General features: G+C 58.4%; 1 long non-coding RNA gene across 1 annotated transcript; it reads right to left on the minus strand.

The window, feature by feature from the left end:
- Positions 1–913: 913 nt before the first annotated feature.
- LOC139039861 (uncharacterized) lies at positions 914–19,265 on the minus strand. Its single transcript, XR_011493070.1, has 3 exons — positions 18,663–19,265; positions 1,862–2,023; positions 914–1,401 (listed from the first exon to the last, which is right to left on the minus strand). It is a non-coding gene; the product is annotated as an uncharacterized lncRNA (long non-coding RNA).
- Positions 19,266–20,196: the final 931 nt, after the last annotated feature.

Consider the following 20,196-nt stretch of genomic DNA (forward strand, 5'->3'; position numbering starts at 1 on the left):
GAAAAGAGAGAGAGAGATCTGGATGACTTCCTGGAGGAGGGGAGATGAGCGGGACCTCATCCCTGAGCTTCTGAAGACACAGAGATGACGTCAGGGACTGTCATTCCCAGCGTTTCTGACGAGTTCATGTGTGTAAAGTGCTCCAACGGCCCTGGGACAGTGGCCTGGCCATCGATGTTTTCCGCTCCCCACACAGGATGTCAGTGCCAGAGGGCAGGGTCTGGGCGGCCCCTCCTGCCGGCCTCCAAAGCCGGGGATGCTCGGCGGTGCCCCATGAAGAAAGCAGGGACGGACGTGAACAATGGGTTTGGGCCAGGGCGACGGGCCCACAGCCCGGCCATAGCCCCCTGCTCAGTTCCCAAGGCCCGGGCTTCCCGGCAAAGCCCGTTGAAATTCCTCTCGCAGCGCCGCAAACCACCGCGTGAAATGGTTTATTAAAACCTAATTAGCCAAATGGACAAGCAGTCACACACGGGCTGAGCTCCTTCCCGCCCCCGTGGTGCCCGCTCCTCGGAACGAGGCCGGTGGCCGGGCTCTGACCTAGTTTGAGCGACTGTCCTGCCAGAACCTGGCCGGCCACCGAGCTGGCAGCGGCTCCTGGGACACGCTGTCATTGTCTCTGAGTTGGTGTCAGTGTGACCAGAGCAAGCAGGTGTCACGCCCGACCTTGACCGACTGCGTCTTCCCTCCCACCCTGGCTCCGTGTGGAGGACAGCCCACACGGCACCGTGAAGGCCCCTCCGTTTCTGCCTCTGCTCGACCCCTGGGGTATTTGCATGCTGATCAGGGCCTGGGGCTAAGGAAACGCAGCCCTTCCAGACGCAGGCTTTACCTCCTAGAATCTCCTGGTGTGATGGAGGAGACAGGCAGGTAAATGAATAATTAGAACATAGAAAACAAAGTAAAAAGGAGTCCTTTGAACATAGTGGGTGAGAGTTTAATCCCATCTGAAGACGTCAGAGGAGGCTACACCACAGGTGCATTACCAGGGTTTTGAAGGATGAATAGGAGTTTGCCAGTTGGTGCATAAAGGCGTTCGAGAAAATGGAACAGCAGTGCAAAGGCTCAGGGGAGCAAAACGTGCCGGTGTTCTGTGTACTTGTGCAAGAACTGGAAGCAATGGGACACTGCTGGGATTGAGGTGCCAAGGATGGGAGCCTCAGGTGCAGAGCTGGAGAGGCATGGAGCCAGACTCCACTGCTCCTCAGACGCCATGAGAAGAGCTCAGCCTCAGTTCCGTGGGGCTCAGGAGCCACTGAGACTTTCATAGGACAGGGACAGACGGGCAGTGGATCAGAGCAGGGTGCCCAACGGGAAGGCTGCTCAGCCGGCCAGTGGAGACCTCCCCCAGCGAGGGCCATGGGTGGGTCCGTTTGGACTTGCTGGCTGCTGGACATGAGGCTGAGAGAAAGGAAGAGGAAAGGGAGGAGGGGTCCACATGTGTGTGGAGGGCGACTCCATCCCCCAAGAGAAGGACCCCCCCCCAGGAGCCCGCTGAGGGAGGCGTCCCTAGTTTCCCCCGTGGGTGTGTGTGGGGGGCATCTGGATGAGGCTGGAGGAGGCAAGGGAGGCGGACAGGGTCCAAGAGCACACGGGGCTCCCCGAGTGGAGGAGGCAGGCTGCTGCAGGGAGAGGGCAGGAGAGCCGGGGGTCCCCTTGCAGCCCCCTCCAGGGAAGCAGAGTGGGGACAGTAGTGGTCAGCAGGCAGAGCACTCTCACAGTTCCTCCTTTCGTCCTCACAGGGGCGGGCTGTGGGGCAGGACCCCCGTGAGCCCCTCACCTCAAGAGGGTGCAGTCTCAGCCCCCATGCCTGGGACCCCCACCCAGCCCAGTTTTTCTGTGCATCCCCCTTCTTCCTCACCGCTTGGACTCTGCTCACTGTCGCCTCCTCCAGGCAGCCTCCCTGGGTGTCCACCGCCTGCTCAGAAGCCTCCTCGTAACTCCTTTGGAGGACAGGGGGACTCTTGCTTCCTTGGTCCGGGTGCACAGCTTGGCCTGACTCAGGTCGACACCCATCCAGTGTCTGCAGAGAAGTGGAGAATGGACAAATGCATAGTGGTAAAGACACACCACGCTGTTCTGGCCTCTGAAGAGGGCCGTCCCGCACCGAGCAAGCACAGGGCTGCCCCATCCAGATCAGCCAAGTGATGCCCGCAGGCAGGTGCCCAGGGACCTGCCGCCTCCACTTCCCAGCACAGCCTCCTCACCTCCTTCCCGCCTCCTGCTGCCCCTGCCGGGCACAGACATCCAGTGAGCCCCGGTCCTCGGCACGGGTCGGCAGCACCTCCCGTCCCCTACTCCAGCTGCCTGTCCCTCCCCAGCCCACAGGGCATCATCCAATGGGCTTAGGGTGCATTTTTTGTTCTATTATGTTTTGGCAAAATGTGCACTGTGACTTGTGTCCGTGTTTTCGGTTTTTGTAAACAGCCTCATTCGGTTGCTTGTCTTCCTTTCTCTGCACTGTGCCCTTGGGGTCGCCCAAAGCTCTCCTTCCCTCTGCTGCTGAGCACGCCACACGGGCTGCCCCCAGCACCCCCGAGATGGGCGCCCAGGGGACCTCCAACCCCCACACCACAGACACATCAACATTCAGTGTGCCTGGGAGTGGAGAGGGCTGGTCAAGTGTCATGAATGGACCCAACTTGACCCATGACCCTTCGACCACAGGCCACCCACCCAGGCTGCACAGATGCCCGAGGGTAGGAGAGACAGACAGACAGACAGAGACACAGAGAGACAGAGAAAAGGGGAGGGAGGGAAAGAGAGAGAGAGAAGAAGTCAGAGAAAAAGAAGGAGAAAGAGACAGAGAGGAGAGAGAGAAGGGATTGATGGAGAGAGAGGGGAGAGAAGGAGAGAGAAACGGAGAGATGCAGACAGACAGACAGAGAGGGAGGATGTTCAGAGCGGCGCGAGTCACCGCAGCCAAGGTAGGGGGTCAGCGTCAGAGGCCACGGACAGTGAGCGCCCTGAGACACATGTGTGCAGACGCAGGGGAACACTGCTCAGCCGTGAAAGGAAGGAGATCCTGCTCTTTGCAACAACGCAGTTGGACCTAGAGGACGATACGGGAAGCGCGGTAAGTCGGACAGAGAAAGAGCGATCTTTCAAACACTGCAGGATCTCACTCCATGTGGAATCTAAAAACGAGGCACTCACAGAGGCGGAGGGTGCATGGTGGTTGCGGGGCTGGGGGAGGGAAACGGGGAGGTGTTGATCAAGGGTGCAAGTTACCAGGCTCTGATGCAAGCAAGGTGACATGGCTGCCAACACTGCATGTACCCTTGAAGGTCGCTGAGAGGGTAGATCTTAAGTGTTCTCACTGCAAAAAAGAAAAGAAAAGAAACGGCCCCTGGGAGGAGATGGACGTGTTGCTTAGCTGGATTGTGGCGATCATTTGACAGTGTATCTGTGCGCCAAAACATCAAGGTGGACACCTTAAATATGTACAATTTTTATTTGTCAATTCTACCTCAATAAAGCTAGAGAAGGAAAGAGAGGGAGGGAGAGGAAGGGGGTTGCGGGAGAGAGAAGCCGGGACAGAGCACACGCTGGGACAGGGGACAAACCAGCTGATGAAGAGAGGAGCAGAGAAGACAGGGGATCCACAGAGGGGCCATCTGAGGCGGAGGCCGCGCTGCGAGCAAGCTAGGCCAGGACGAGCCCCTCGAGAAGGCCCAGCCCCGGCGCCAGCTCTGCTCTGAGCGTCTCCGGCATCGGATCCCTGAGCAGCACACTGACTGTCATTGGTAGAGTCTCTTAATGAAGCAGGAATTGGTTCTTTAAAGATTTTATAGATTTCAAGTATCTATGTAGTCGGACATGTCTTACAAAGTTGTAGGGTCATTAACTTTTTTAATAATAAAGTGGCGCTTAATGACACAGGAATAACCAGAAGCCTTTGTTTGAGACGTGATTTGATGGCCCTGCAGCCATCAGCATCTCTCACCCACCCTAGGGTCCCCAGCTGGGGGACATCAGGCTGTGACGTGGGACAATTTTGTGAGGCCACATGGTGTCTGAGATGAAATAAACTCCCGAGATCCACCATCGTGACCCTCCACACTGCATCCTACAGGTGAGGGGGCCTCACCTGCACACACAGGTGACAGTAGAAATGCCCCTGGGAGCAGAGTATGTTCCCGAGATGCCAGAATCAGGTCCCTGGCCAGGCTCTCTGGAGCCGGGCCCTGGCCTGCACTCCATTCCTCCTGCCCACATCAGACCCACTTATGCTAGAGGCTCACACCACGATGCCCTGGAAGGTCATGCCCATTTTTCAGAAGAGGAAACTGAGGCACGGTGAGAAGAGGTGACTGCCCATGGTGACAAGGCTGGGGGAGTGCCGGGAGCCACAGCTGCACCCGAGTCCAGAGCCACCACTGACCACCAGCTGGGGGTGCTGCCTCTTTCGGAGTGGGCTGGCGGTCAGGATACATGGTCCAGATCCGAGAGCCCCGGGGAGGCGGAGGGCACAGCCACAGTCTCGCCCCAGTGAATCAACCATTTTCAGTACGTTGATTTTTATTCGATAGTTAAAAGGCATTTGACGCGAAATTCAAAAGACATGAAAGTCCACGGTGGAAATCGAATGTCCCATCCCCCGGCCACAGCCTGGGCCTCCAGGACCCGTGTCTTTGGATTGTCACCTTCACCACCTGCGGGCGGACTGAGCCCCTCCCGCCTCTCCAGGAGGCAAACATCTAAGGATCAACTCGTCTGGGGCAAAATCAGCCCCAAGCTGACACGAGGCCGCTGACGGACTTTCAGAGGACTTGCCAGACCCGACAGCCACGTTCTGCGGGAATATCAGTGTGTGCTGGATCCCATAGGGCATGGTTACGAACCAGCAGCGTATACCCCTCTAAAGGCCAAAAACGCCGAGAGACAGGTCGGGGGCTGTGGGTGGATGCATCTCAGCTCCCCGCCACTCTCATGGTCTGGGGTTACCCCCCAGAGCTGCAGGCAGGGTGGCCCAGGGCTGGCTGGCTTGGATTCGAGTCCTGCCTCTGCCACTTACCAGCTGTGTGACCTCAGGCAGGTCACTCGAACACCCTGAGCCTGAGGTTCCTGCTCTCCAAAGTGGTGGTCATAGCGGGACCCCCCTCTAAACGGTTATCTTAGGATTGAATCAAATGATGCATGGAGCCGGGCTGGCTGAGTGCCCAGCCCGTGAGAAGGCTCCGGAGGCGGTGTTGTTGGCATGACAGTTTTGAGAGCAGGGTGGAGGAGAGGGGTCGTCCCGAGTCTGTGGTCCCTCGGTCATCATTGCTCTTGGACGAGTGGCTTCTCCCTCTCTGAGGAGGAGGAAGCATCCTCACTGCCTTCAAGATCATCCTGAGGACAGAGTGAGATGTGTGTGTAAACGCCAGCACATGACAGTGCCGTAAACAGATGCTGGACGTGGGGACACAGCGGGCCACCTCCACATGCGCCACCTTGGGCCCAGGCGTCTTTTCACCTCCCCTGGAACATCACTGTCCACTCTGAGTGCACGTCACGGAAAGGAAATTGACAAGTGACCCCACTCGCAGAGGGCGCCCGTGAGCGGGGAGCATCCGGCCAACCGCCAGGGTTTCCACGTGGAGAAGAGCTCTTCCAGGGACACACGAGGTCCCCATGCCACGTCCCTGTCCAAGCAGGTCCATACTTCTCGAGTCTGTGGGGACGGGATGCTGACCGGGCCCTGCCCGCTTTGGGGACAGGCATGGAGGCCCCGCCTCACACGCAGGTGGCACCAGGAGGAGCTTCTGGACGGAGGTGAGCAAACGCTTTGTCGGAATCGAGCTGCTTCGGGAGAATTCAGTCCACAATTGCTTTTTTGGAACACTTCCCACCAATTCCACATTTATTTTCAATTGTCCCACCATAATTGTGTGGGCAATTCTCAATTAGACGCACAAATGGCGGACGGGACCCTCAAGGGAGCCGTGCACAGCAGGCGCGACACTCGCACACATACGCAGAGCGCCTGCTCTGTGCCAGGCGCAGCCCCGGGCCCCGCTGCCTAGCAGAGCGGGATGTTAACCCGTTTCCTACATGAGGCATCCAAAACTCGGCCGGTGGGGACGGCGGCACCTGCTCTGGGCCACCTGGCTGCCAAGACCGAGCTGGGATTCGAACCCACCTCGGCGCCCTTTCCAATAGCCATCCACCGCTCTGGAAGGAGCCCCCTCGGGTCTGCAATTAAGTGGCGGCGTGTCTGTGGTCTGGCAGGGCTCCCGTCAGAATCACGAGGCCTTGCAGACAAAACAAGCAGATTGCTCCTTCCCAGAGCAAACCAGGAGCTGTCAGGACGCGTGTCCCAGCCTCTCCCGCCGGGACGGCCTCGCTCGTGCTCCGCTGCCTGCATGGGCTGACACACGGAACGCGCATGGAGCACGCTGCCCGAGGCTGGTGGGCAACGAGGCCAGACGCCCACTGGTGAGGAGTCCCCAGCACTTCAGGGTCAGACCCTAAGGGGGGAGAGCTGGTTTCCCCATAAGTCCCCAAGAGTCCCATGGTGACTGGGCAGCCGGGGCTGAGACCCCATTTGGGAACCATTCGGACCTGGGCTGGAATCCTGGCCTGGCGTCTCGTCAGCCACCTGACCCTGCTGCACAGTCACCTTGCTGGAAGGCCAGCCGGCCATGCCTCCGATCCCACTGTGAGGCGCACAAGCGGGTGCTGTGTCAGTGTGAGTCCTGGGTAAGTGTGACAGCAGTCAAGCGTCTTTCCCTCCAGCCCTGGATGTCAGGCCCTGGGCACCATCCCACGTCCTCAGTAGACCTCCACCTGGAGGATCTCAGCCCACCATGGGTCATGTGCCTCCCCACAGATCGATGACATCACACCAGGGGGCCTCGTATCACCCACAGCTGCCGTCTCAGGTTGCCAGACAGCCAGCGTCCTCCATCTGGGGCTGCAGCGATGCTGTCCTGGCCCTGTGGCCACCCAGGGTGGTCGTTGCAGAGACGGCAGGACCAGCGGGCAGTGTCTGCGCAGTCCCTGGCACTGCCTTCTGCCAGCAAACAGCTCCTCCTCCAGCAGGGTCGCACGGGCCCAGGGGCCTGGGAGCCCAGCTCTGGCTGAGGCCGGGCCTCATTTTAGGAAAACCAGGTGTATAGAAACAAGGCTTCAAAGAGATGGCGCACTTGTTGATGTCTGCCAAACACCGCACCACCTGCCAGATTCACACGGCGTCCCTGATGGGTAGGGGCTGGCTGTGGCCGTGTTTTGCAGATGGAGAAACTGAGGATGCCCCGGCTCCGTCACCTGCCTGCCCCAGGTCTCCATAAGCAGCCAGCAGCAGCGCTGGGCTCCTGGTTCTGGCTGTCTGTCTGTCTGTAAGCTCTGTGTGCTCCAGCATCATGGCACGTGGCCCACATGCTGGACAATTGAGCAAGCTCCTGTTTCAGGAGGACATGCCGGGGATGGGGGTGTCTTCAAACAAAAGCCCTGTAACCCCCCAACATGTCTGAAACCCCCACCGTCCAGGGTGCCGCGCCCTCGAAGGCCTCCTCACCCTGTGGGAAGTGGCAGAGCCTTCCCGCTTCGTCTCAGGCGCTCTCATTGCCGGTTTTGCCCTGCGGACACCCAGCGGTGAGCGGGCCAGTTGCCTGCAATTGGAACGCAGGCCTTGGTCCCCTCCCTGTCCCCCGTGAGCAGGGCCGGTGCTCAGTGACCCCTGAGTAAGTGAGGGATGGATTCTGGAGTTGAGAGCATCCATGCGGATGTTCCTACAAAACCTGAGGGCCCACGTGCCAGCAGGTGCAAGTGCCAGCCCCAGTGGAGGCTGAGCAGTGTCAGAGAGTGACACGAGGGAGCTGGTGGCCCGGTGGCCGCAGCCTCAGCGCCGCTTGGACACAAAGCCCAGCTCTAAGTGGGCTCAGCCTCGGGCAATGCCAGTAGGCCTCCCTGTGCACCTTTGTGACGGCCATCGAGAAGACCAAGGGGGTCTCTCCCTCAGACACCCTGCCGGCCCTGGGGAGCCAGGAACAGTGCACACCAGATCCACACACGTGCACGGCTTGTCCAGATGCAGGCCTTCCTGGGCGCCTGTCACCGTGTCCAGGCCTCGGCTGCTGGCACGTCTGCTTCCCAGCCAGCGGCTGCAGCGCGGCGGACAGAGGACGCAGAGCCATGGCTGATACTCGTTGGCGTTCTCGGGGAGCACTGAAGTTTTTGTAGATTTCTTCGTCCAGACGACGAACAAGCTGGGGAGGTTGAGATCCTAAAGCTTTAGTCCCCGAGCTGCTGGCCAGGCCCCTGGGAGGGAGGCACGCAGAGGCCGGGCCGGGGCCTGTCTGCACCTGAGTCTCTGCACACAGTGAGCGCTCCATAGGCGCACACTTAGTAGGTGTGCAGAACACTCCCTGAATTGGGGAGGGGCAGGCGGTGCCACACAGAAAGGAAAGTACCTCCAGGCCATGTCACACGTTTTATAAATCCAGGGACATTGCCACCGCCACCATGTGTACTGAACAGAATAAAGTGACATGGAGAGAAGAGAACCTTGTCAGCTGATATAACCCTGGGTGCTTGCCCTGGGCCATCCCAGGAAGCCCTGGGCAGGGGGCTGTTCCTCGCTCCACTGAGTCCAGCAGTCTGTCACCTGGTGACCCGGCCATGTGTCTAAGCAGCAAGAAACCAGGTCTGCCCCTAGGAGAAGGTGTCAGTCCAGGGTCAGCCCAGGGCCACAGGGTCTGTTGGGGACGAGCCACCTTCTTCTCTACTAGCCTCTGGCTGAGAAACGTCAGTACACAGGATTACGGAAGATGGAGTGATCGCCTAAGAATGAGAGAGCACCATGAGGCCACGGCGTCCCCAGGAACCAAATGCCAGGGTCACGGAGCCATGGATTCAGGACCTCAGGGACCTTCTCCCTGCTGCCCTGGACCCAGGCGAGGCCCCCACCTTGCTGCAGTGGGGCCTCCATGGGGCCTGGGCACCTTGAGGAGTGCAGACCCCAAGGTCCAGCTTCCTCGCCCAGCCTGGCCCTGCTCCTGAGCAGATTCACGTGAGACACCGCCCGCAGCTCCCAACACGGCCATCTGTGCCACGGCGCCACGGCGAGGCCGGCCCCGTCCAGACGCCCTCCACCCCACCTGTCCGAGGCCGCAGCAGAGGCATCACGTGGTGGGGACCTGGGTCCCTCAAGGGGTTCTGGTCCCATTTGTGACAAGCCTGACACACAGGCTGGAGAGCTGCCCAGAGTCTGGGAAAGACCAAGAAACAGTTTTGGGGAATCCCAAACTGTGCACGCAAGAAGCGGGCTGGGGGGTGGGGTGACTCGACCAGGACACACCCCGTCTGGCAGCAGGACCAGGATCAGATCCAGGTGCTCCAGGGCTAACGTTCCAAGGAGAAACTCAGAGCAGGGAGTGGAAGTGCTGTGTGGGGCGCGGAAAGACCCTCCTGTGCCTGTTGACTCTAACTGGGTCAGCGTCCACCTATGCCGCTTCCTAGGCCAGGCCCGTCATTAATCACTTATTGATCTATTCACTCATTCCCTACAGATGCGTCCTCTGGGCCAGGCTCCGCGTTTGGTGCACAGATGTGATGGAGAACAGGGGTGGCTGCAATTCATCCCACAAATGGGGTAAGAAAGATGTCCCAGGGCCGTGAGATCTGGGCCTCGAAGGAGGATATCGATCTCCTGCCAGAGTCCACTCACATCCTTCCCATCAGCAGTGGTCAGGTCTGTGACCAGCAGGCTCCCGGCCAAGAGGGCGGAGCAGTGGGACGGGGCCTCTGGTGTTGCTTGTCGGCCAGCCTTCCCTGCACTAGCAGAGTCCCTGGACCAGCTCTGAGGAGGAGGGAGCTGAGAAGCCCGGATCCCAGCTGGACTGGGAGGGGAGGGACGATGATAACAAAACAACATTGGAGGGGAGGCAGCTGCTGCCTCCGGGCATCAAGGCGGCCACCACACATACCTGCCCTGGAGCTGCCTCCACCCAACAGCCACAGGCCGGGCGACAGGATAAGGCCGTGGTCAGAGTGACAACGTCTGTGCATTGAGACAACAGTTCAACAGACTCTGCAAAGCTCTTTCCAGGTAGTGTGTGAGACGCCAGGACCTAGCGTAAACACGCGCTCCTGCCCGCGGGAGCACATAACCCAGCAGGGCCTGTGTGCCCGGGCGCAGGCCTGGCCCCCTCAGCCCCTACGGCTTGGCCATGGACGGGTCAGAGCCATGGACATCCACTTCCTCGTCTGGACACCTAGGACTCGCCCATGGCCCTGTGTAGATCACTGGCTCGCTCCAAGAACTGAATAAAACAACTGGACAAGCAAGCGATGCAGAAACTGAACTGGGCAGATGAGAGTGACGGACGCCAGGAGATAGAGGGAACCCCCTGTAAACGCCAGCGTGTGGGCACCAGCCTTGGTCAGGGTCTCCCTGCCGGCAGACACGTGGGGGAGACTGGTGCCTGCGATCCAGTCTGTGCCTCTCCCCAGTTTTTGGCAGGGCACCTGCCACAGACAAGAACCTGGTTTGTCTCCCCCTTTGTGGTTAGGAGTGCCCATGTGACCAAGCTCAGGTCCTCGGGATCATAGCAAAGGTGACTTGGCACCTTTTGGGGTCCTGCCTTGGAAGAGGCAGCAGGCTTTCCCTCTCCTTATGTCCCCCACAAGCTGAAGGGCAGACGTGCTGGGAGAGCTGCACCGGAGGAGCAGGCCCCAGAGAAGGGTGTGCATCTCTGCTCCATGGGCTGCCCTCTCCCCTGGGGCACACCCACATGGTTACACGTGTGGCAGCCGCTCAAACACTGGGTTCTCCATCACATACCAAGGAGCCCATAACCTCACAAATACGCCTGCTGAGCACATGTTTTCACTGAATTGTAGGCATCCAGCCACATTGTGCAAGTGTGGTCCTCCGCCCAGAGCGACCCCTCATTTTACAGACGCAAGCACCACAGGTCCCAGGTGTGGCACAAGGTTTTGTACACTCGTGGATTCTTCTCGTTCCTGAAACAACTGTGTGCCACAGCCCCGCAGGTCCCCAGGCCACAGGCGGAGAAGTCCAGGGTCCTGCTCACAGCCCCATCTGCACATGGCCAACTGTGGGTCCTCATTCCTCACATGAGCAGGGCCTCTGTTTGGTCATTTACAAAATCATTTTGTTGGACTACACTATCTCTATGAGATATTTCGATGAGATTATATTATTCTAAGGAAAACAGGCCTGTCTTTTTTCCTCCTGGTCCATTCACTTAAGCTTACTAAACTGATTCACTTGGTTGGGTTCTACTTGCTTCTTTTCAATAAGCATGATTATTTTTTCTGGGACCAACCCGCCTGAGCTGTGTGACCTCAGGTAGATTCCTTAACTTCTCTGTGTTCCACATATAAACTGAGAATAGCGTCTACTTGTTCTCTTACTATCGTCGAGAGGACAAACAGAAGAGTTAGTAGTTAAAGAGGACTTGAACCAAGGCCCCACTGGCACTGCCGTGGTCAGAGTTAATAAGAGCAGAAGCCACAGGAGTCACTCATTCATTCAATAACTTCCTAAGAGGTCAAGGCCCCGTGCCAGGTGATGAAGGATGTGAAGATGTATCAGACATCAATCCTGCAGAAAGATGAATACCCAGGAAATTAGAGAACAAAATAAATGCGAAAAGTACCACAGCCGTACATATGCTCCGGAAGGCGAGATGCCGCGGGAGCTCAGGAGGAGAGAGATCGATGTTGGCTCCAGTTACCGGGGAAGGCATCCTGGAGGTTTATTGAATATGGTTTTGGGCCAAAAAGAAAGAGAGCATTTGGGTACGTGAGACTGCCTCTTGCAACTCCACCCCTCACCGATGTCGGCATTTGGGGTTCGTTGGTGCCTGCTGTTGGCTGCATATGCTAATCTTCGTGGGGAGGTCCTCAGAGGACCTCAGACCACGCTCGGGGAGGGGTGGGAACTCAGATCACCATAAAGGTAAAGACTGGAGCATCTGCTAGGAGAGGAAAGTGAACTATAAACAGAAGTAGATCATGGGAACACTTCACAAGTCCCCATTTGTTTATTTTGTTCCCTCTCCATCCTTCTCCCCCTGGGCTGGGTAGCGAACTGAGCCCGAGGCCCACGTGGGGTCTATAGAATCACTCCTCATTCACCCAAAAATGCAGGGCCAAGCATTGCAGGGCTCAGGACCCTGTGTGAGCGTCTGTGCAGGGTACACAGTCTTTAACCTGATGACCTTGTATTCTATTGCACAGATGTGTGCACGCCAATGACAGGCTGTGGGATGGGGAGGAAGGCGCTTCTGGGCAGAAGGCCCTACAAGGTGGCTGCCCTAAAACCACAGATAGACAGCTGCCCACTCGGATCGTGCCTGCGGTGGCCTGAGACTGGAGAAAAGCCGTGACACGGAAAGCCCTGCCTGGGAATGTGGCTGTGGGTGGTTTCAGCACCACGGAGAGCTCAATGGGCGGCTTTGCAGAGGCGACCCTCGCCCGGCTTCCTGCGTCTGTCCTGCCCCTGACCGTCCAGAAACCATAGAAGTTCCCATGAGGCCGACAGGGAAGCCCATTGGAGTCCCCAGCCTCAGGATCCGGGCAAGGTCATGGCTCACGCATGTCAGGGCCCTGGACTGCAGGCTGTGCTCTCCAGGGATGGTCTTCTGAGTCTCTAAGGGTGCTGGTTAGGGGGCTCTGGTTCTGGAACATCCCAGGCAGAGCCCATGCAGGTTGAAGATACAACACAGGTGTCCGCTCAACACCTCCCCTGGCTGAGTCCCAGCTTCTCACATCACTCTCTTCACGGTGCCTGCTGCTCCCAAGTTCTGCCAGGCCGGCCTCGGGAGCCCCGCCAGAGCCCAGGTAGGAATTGGAAGGATGCCGAGCCCACCAACAGGTATTTGCCATGTGTGCTACTCAGTGTGAGAGTGGCTGAGAACAGCTGGATGGCTGAACGTCTGCATTCCCCTTTCAAGCAGCTGTCTGATTGCCTCCCAGCTCCTCCCAGACTCAGTAAAACCAAATCAGCCAACCACCCCTCGGCCCCGGCATATGCTGGCTGTCTTTGGAGCAGTGATTCCACCTGCCTTGATCGCTGTCCCCGTGCCTTTCCATGGACAGTTCCTGACCCGCCCCTCAGAGCACAGGCTGCCTGGAGGGCAGGGACCATGTGTCTCCAAACTCTGTGAAGCTCTGAAACCACCCACAGGCTGTGGTTTCCCTGGGAGACTAGGGGCTGCCAGAGGAAAGAATCTTGTCTTCCTCATCCGACTTGGGGATCGTGCAGAATTGAGAGCATCTCTCTCCCACCTGGACTGCCCATTTGGGAGGCTACGTGTCCCTCATCCTACCAGCAGTTGAGGAGGTATATTCACGCTCATCTGACCACAAGAACAGGGGCTATGTCTCCCCTGTCTGACCAGTAGATTGCGGGCTTTGTCTCCTCCATCTGACCAGCAGATCAGGGGCTACGTCTGCTCCATCTGACCAGCAGATCAGGGGCTGTGTCTCCTCCATCTGACCAGCATATTGGGGCTATGTCTCCTCCCTCTGACCAGTGGATCAGGAACAGTCTCCCCCACCAGACTGGATGATGCCCTGAGGTCAGGGGCTCTGACCTTGTGGTCAAGCCAGGTAGTGCCTCCCCAATGGAGGGCCCTGTACACATCTCCCTCTGCTGGAGCCCAGGCTCTGCCCAAGAGGGTGATAAAGAGGGCATCACTGACCGGCAGTCAGGTCAGGCTGGCCTCTGATAACTCTGTCGGCCAGGAGAGCTGGAGACGTGGGATCTCTGAGGACTTGTCTGAACAAATGAGTAACCCACACAGCTGAGCAAACGGGAGGAGACAGTGATGCTTCTTTTTTTGAAGAAGAAAACATTGCTCACAAGATGAGCCAGGAAATAGTGTCATTTATTTTAGTCTCGGTGCAATGGCAAAGAAGTCAATTTCTCACCAGAGGTGCTCTGAAAAAAAGAGATGGATGGATGTTTGCCACAAAGGGAAAGTCTTAGGTTTTCCTCCTGGAGGCGTGGGTGAACCACACTGCCTGGGCGCCTGTCCTGTCCCCCTCTCCTCTGTCCCATGGCAGAGCTTCCCACGCCGACTCAGAGCGGAGCTGCTCTCTCCTTGATCCTTGTGGTGGGCAAAGCGAAGCTCAGAGCCACCATTCTGGAAAATGATCCTGACCCCAGCTTAAGATGTGACCTTGAGTATGTGAGTCAGTCTCTTGGGGATCGGTGATGTCGCCTGTCACAGGGTGGGACTTGATTGGATGCCTGAGGTCTCATCACTCTGTGTGAAGACCCCCAGATGCTTCAGAACACGTCCCGGGCTGGGGCGCTCCGGAGTCCTCTGGCTCTCCCCCATCCTACGATGACCACTTGACACATGTGCGAGTCACTTGGCACTTTATCGAGCTCGTCACATCCTCCATTATAACAACCAGGGACAAGAGACGCTGAGTGACAAGCTGAGGTCATGCAGTTCGGGACGGCGCTGGAGCCCAGGGTCTCTGCATCCCGACGTTGGTTTCTCTCCCACCACGTCCTCCCTCCTGCGAGAGGGCTAAGAAGTTCCCAGTAGTCCGACAGCCCCAGCTGTTATGCCCCATAGATCCTGCGGGAGAGTTCACAGGGCGTGCTCCCATTGCCTGACCTCGCCCTTCCACGCTCGTATGAAGATATTACAGTATTGATTCCTGAAGCGACGCAGACTCTGGGTCCATTCATCACTTCCCGGGGCTGGAAAGGATGCAATTATTGAAGTCATTGGTTGTCCTCAGGCCACTGCTTCAGGCAGGAGCCCACGCCACGGATGCCCAGGGCCCCTCCCAGGAGAGGGGGCCAGGAGGAAGGGCAGGGGCGTCACGAGTTGGAGAGAGCCCCTTTGTGCTGTGCATGTGCCATGTGCGTCACAGACACCATCCTGTGGGACCCCCACTTAACCCTGTGGAGCAGGCAGGGCACCCCGTGAGAGGTGGGGAAGCCACGGCGTGTGCAGGAAGATTTAGAGCCTTTCCCATTGAGTAACAGGCAGAGCTGACTTCAGACCTCGTGCCTGGCGCTTTGCAGCCAGGCCAGCACTTAGCCCGTGGGCAGGCTGGGCAAGTCCGGGCCACGCAGAGGGCTTGCTCGGATGAGGGGCGGACGTGTGGGCAGAGGCGGCACCAGTCGGGGTGGTGTCTCCTGCACTACTTCCCAAGCTCATGGCTTCCCTGATCCCAACTCTCCTCTAAGGGATCAGAGCTGAGCTCTCAGAGATGCACCGTTGGCAGGCCTGCGGGGAGGACCACACCGTGCCCAGCCCCACCCATCTCCTCCACCGTCCCTCGCGGCTGCAGCCACGCTACCCTCCCCATGACCCATGAGCCTGCAAAGCTCATTCCTGCTGCACTCGCCTTTCCTTCTGCTGGAATGCTCTTCCACACACACGCCAGGTGCCTGGTCTTCCCCATCCTCAGACCTCAGCTGGAATGTCCCTCTTCCCAGGGCCCATCTGACCACCCTGCCTCCGAGGTCTTCTGCCACCCATCACCGCCCCGTGTGTTTCCTCCAGATAGTTTACTTGTCGGGGTGGCTTCCAATGATCTGTCTCACCCGTGCTGATCTCCACCAGGGCAGGTCCACTTTGCCCTTGCATGGCTGTCACCAGCCCCGGGCCCGTGTCTAGCACATACAAGCGGCTCCATGGAGCACAGACAGACCCGTACGGGTACGATAGCTCAACGTGGGGGAACTTATTTTTCACGTGACCCCTTGAGGCAAGCCAGGCAGGCAGCTCTGGCGGGGACTCAGGGGCAATCCCCCAGGTCCCTTCCCCCATGCTGTGGCTCTGCCGTCCTAGGGCCTGGAGAGGTCTGCGTCCCGCTGGAGGCTGGCCCCAAAGCGATGCCCCTCCTTTCCTCTCCCTCTGCCACCTGGAACGGTCACCTGGCCACACCTGACGGCACAGGAGCCTGGGAAACGTGCTCTGGTCATAGCCCAGGAGAGGAAACAGGCTTTTTGGATTCCTGGCAGTCTCTGCCTCGGGGAGTGTCTTTTACTGGCTGTGTAGGCTGGTGCTGGGGAAAAAAGAAAAAATGGGGTCGGCAGCTTTCCTTCTGAGTCGTACAGACCAAGTGCCCTGGAGGAGGACGTCCAGGGTAAGCAGCGTCAGAAGCAGCATGCAGTCCCGGTGGGAGGGACCCAGGGAAGCACAGGAGGGTGGGGAACCACAGAGCATCTTCCAAGGACCACACAGTGTCAACTCCCCACTCTACTGCTTCCTGCTTCCTCCCAGGGCCGCTGCACACTCCCAGCACCCTCTGCTGCCCGCGGTCCAGTGCTGTTCTGCAGCCGTGGGAACTGCGATCAGTGCTATTGGCTGGCATCTCAGCAAACCCCCAGGGCACCCACGAGAAGGGCGTCATCTAAAGCACGGAGCTAGGGGTGTGAGAAGGGAAGAGAGAGAAGCGTCATCAACGTTTCTAATGAAGATGGAAACCACACGGAGCATCACCATGGACGGTGGGTGGAGTCCGTGGGCTTCAGTTACGTCCCGAGGCTGCTTTCTGTAACCCAGAATTGGAAAACCATAATTTCCGATTCATAGCTCCCAGTGAGACAGGGCCACTGTCCCCCCATCCTCCAGACCAGAATGATCCCCTTGCCCAAGATGCTCCCTGACCCAGGCCTGCCCCCATCCACCCCCTGGGTGCCCTTCCTCTTGATTCTGCGATTTCGCTGCTCAGGCAGGTCTAGGGCCCAGGCCCCCTCATCCCAGACTGAGATCCATTTACACCCCTAAGTCTTTCGTATGCTGACGCCCCATGGCTCCCGCTGGGGGACACACAGCAGGTGCGAATGTGCTGCGGACAGGCGAGTTCTTGAGCCTGAATGAATCATACAACAATATTTGCAAGAACAAGGGTGGTAGCTGTCAACTTCTGCCGGGCACGTCCTCTGCCGGGCCTGTGCTAGGTCCTAGGAGGTTATTACAGTCATTATTATTATTACTGTCATCGTTTGGGCCCCCACAGCTCTCCAAGTGAGCGTCTTTGTTATCCCATTTACAGATGAAGAGATTCGGGGCCAGAAAAGGTGAGTCAAGAGGCCACAAAGATGCAGGATTCGAACCTGGGGCTGCTGGTCCCGAGCCACGTTTCTAAGGACCCCAGAGGCTGCGGACATCATCTCTCCAGCTGCCAGGGCAGTGCCCCTGGGATGGATGGCTCAGAAGAAATGACAAGGGAGGGGGAAGAAACAGAGAGCAAGGGGGAGGTTTCCCGACCAGGCCAGAGGGACCTTGTTGGGAGCTGCAGTGTGTGGACACCCCGAGCCGCAGTCGCCACCCCGCTCCGCAGCCTTGGCCCATGGTCCAGTCCACGAGGTCACAGGGGTCCTAGGCTCCTGAGGTCCATGGGGGCCCTGGGGGAGCTATGTTTTGAGGGGTGACTCCCCAGTGGTTAGCTTGGAGCTCGGCACACACTCAGAAAGTTTGACAAAGGACGGAGGGCCCCGCACAGGCCCCCTGCCTCCCAGACAGGAGCAGCGGCTCCAGGGAAGCAACTGATCAGAGGGGGAGCCCAGAGGGACAAGCCCGGGGGTTTGGGTGAGCCGCAGATGGAGTCCCCTGGGCCTTGCAGACCCCAGAGACAAGCATCCCTGAGAGGCCCCCGGAGCCGTCTGCTGTGAGCCAGAGCAAGGCCAGCCCAGCCTGTGGAGCAGGGCTTCTGGCCCAGCCTCTCAGGAGACTGGCACAGCCTCTCTGAGCTCACTCTTCAAGGGCAGCATGTGCTCCATCTCCTCCTCCCACCACGGGCGTCAGGACCCCCACCTTCCACAAAGGACCCCAAGGCTCATCCAGGAAGTTTAGTGACCAGCTGGATGTCATGCAGCTGGGCGGGGTGCACTGGGCTCTGTCCGGCCCTCCGTCAGCCTGGGGCTATTCGCACTATTATTAATTAATAAATGTGTCCAGCCATCAGAAAAGCACCAAGAACACTGTAAGAAGCCCACCCAGACTGAGCAGACCAGAGCACCTTTCATGCTCTGCCGGCTCCCGGGTCACGAGGAGAAGGGTCTGGACTCCCCCAGGGGGACGGGGGTCAGTGTCTCATCTCTGTGTATGAAGGACAGCAGATTCGATTAGGCAGAGTCCAGCAGCCGACCTGGAATTGATTTGGATATAAATAGATGGCATAACACCCATCCTGGTACACGGCCGGGCAGCACCTCCTCTCAGGGTCACGCTGAAAGACGCGTGAAATTGTGGTCACTTCTGAATGCGATTAAGGCCGTGACTTCTGACAGGACGGCCACAGCTGAGCCAGGACCCAGGACAGAGAGAGACGCTGCTGGACTTGGGCCCAAGTCCTCTCTCCGTGTCTGCCTCTCTCTCTCTGGCCCTCTCTCATCTCTCTATCATCTGTCTGTCTTTCTGACACCTATCCATCTTTCATCTGCCTGCCTATCTATATCTGCCTGCCGCTCTCTCTCTCTCTGTTTATCTATCATCTCTCTGTCTGTCTCTCCCTCTTCTGTCTCGTCTGCGTGTCGTGTAAACTGTTCTTTCCCAGTTAACTTCAAGAGAGGAGAGTTAATTATGCATCAGCTGCCAAGGCCTTCGGACCCATCGATTCTGCTTCTTGTTCCCACTTGGATCCGGTACACAGATCCCTGGTTTGATCGCATTAACTCTCCTGAATAATTAATATGGTAATTTAACCTGAGCAGAATGAGCAAATGTTACCTTCTGCTTAGAGAGTGGAAAGAAAGAACTCCCCCGCGGCGCTTCTCCCAGATCCGTTACTGTCACCCCGGCGCTCGAGAGCGGGCGTCTGTCTCGTGGAAGGAATGTTCCAGCTGTTCCACCCGTCCTTTCCTGAAAGGCAGGGGGACAAGGCCGTCCTCGCTGCCCCAGGAGTTTCACAGGACTCTCGCAGGCTTGGCCGTGGCGACTAGGAAACCGGCGTCTGCACTGGGATTGCGCTGTTGATGGTCGGGGTGCCGTGTCTGCAGGGTCCTTCTCCAGAAGTCTCGCCCACCACCACATGCGCAGCCAGAAGAGGTGGCGAGGTCGGAGCGTCACCCCGGAGCCTGGAACACGCACAGCCTCTGGCCTTGCATGCACAGCCTCGGGCCTTGGTTCACACGCTGCTGGAAGGCCTCCCGCAGCGAGCGTCTACCCGGGAGTCATAACGCACGGCAAAGTCACGTCCTGGGAGGCACAGGAGCCTCCAGACAGGGTGGCAGAGTCAGAAATCCAAGTCTGACAGTGAAGAGAAAAGCCGGGAGGAACTCTTCAGGACATGGTGTGGAAAGCCCCATCACGGGGTTTGGAGAGAATCTCTCCAGATTCCATGGGACAGTAGGTGTCTGTGACAATTGCCATCTTGCAAATTTGACACACAAATCACGTGGGACACATTCCAAACGTCAGCGTCACTATCGTTCTTCGTTGGTCTAAGTCAGATGTTCTCAACCCGGGGTTGGCTTTGGGCCCCATGCAACCTTTGGCAAGGTCTGCAGACACTTTTGCTTGTCACAACTGGAGAGAGGGTGCTACCGGGATCTTATGGGTGGAGACCAGAGATGCTGCCCAAAACCCTACAGCGCCCAGGACAGCTGCCCAGCAGAGAATGACCCAAAGGTGGGGAGATTGCACCCAACGTAATCCCAAGGGTCCTCACAGGAGGGAGGCAGGAGGAACAGAAAGAGCAGAAGGAGATGTGACGACGGAAGCCAGAGGCTGGAGTGACGCAGGATGGAGCCACGAGCCAGGGAGAGCAGGTGGCCTGTCTGAGCTGAAAAAGCGGGGGAACCAGCTCTGATGCCTCTGAGGGCACGGGGCTCTGCCAGCACCTTGATGTCAGACTCTGCCCTCTAGAACCGTAAGAGGGTGACCCCGAGTTGTTGTGAGCCGCCAGGGTGGCGTCGCAGGTCACACCAGCCTGGGAACTCGCAGAGGTTGTTTCCACCCTACAAGGCCGCCTGGTGACTCTGTGCCCTCGCACACGCAGAGACACCGCACCCACCTTCCTGTTGCTCCGGATGCCCTCCCAACCAACCGCACACTCTTCAAGCAAGCGGCCACCTGCTGGATGCACCCCCGGTGTCCCCTGGGCCCCTCTGCCCCGGCCCAGCTCACGGCCCTCCCCCTCATCCACAAGGGCATGGACCGCATCCGCCTTGTCCTGCCACCTGCCTGGCACGGCGCAGCCACTTGGGACGGGTCTGGCCCTGAGGGAGAGAAGCTCACGTGGGAGCCACACGGTTTCCCGCCT

The sequence above is a fragment of the Equus asinus genome, chromosome 12 (genome assembly GCF_041296235.1).
Source record: "Equus asinus isolate D_3611 breed Donkey chromosome 12, EquAss-T2T_v2, whole genome shotgun sequence".
Taxonomy (NCBI): Eukaryota; Metazoa; Chordata; class Mammalia; order Perissodactyla; family Equidae; genus Equus; species Equus asinus.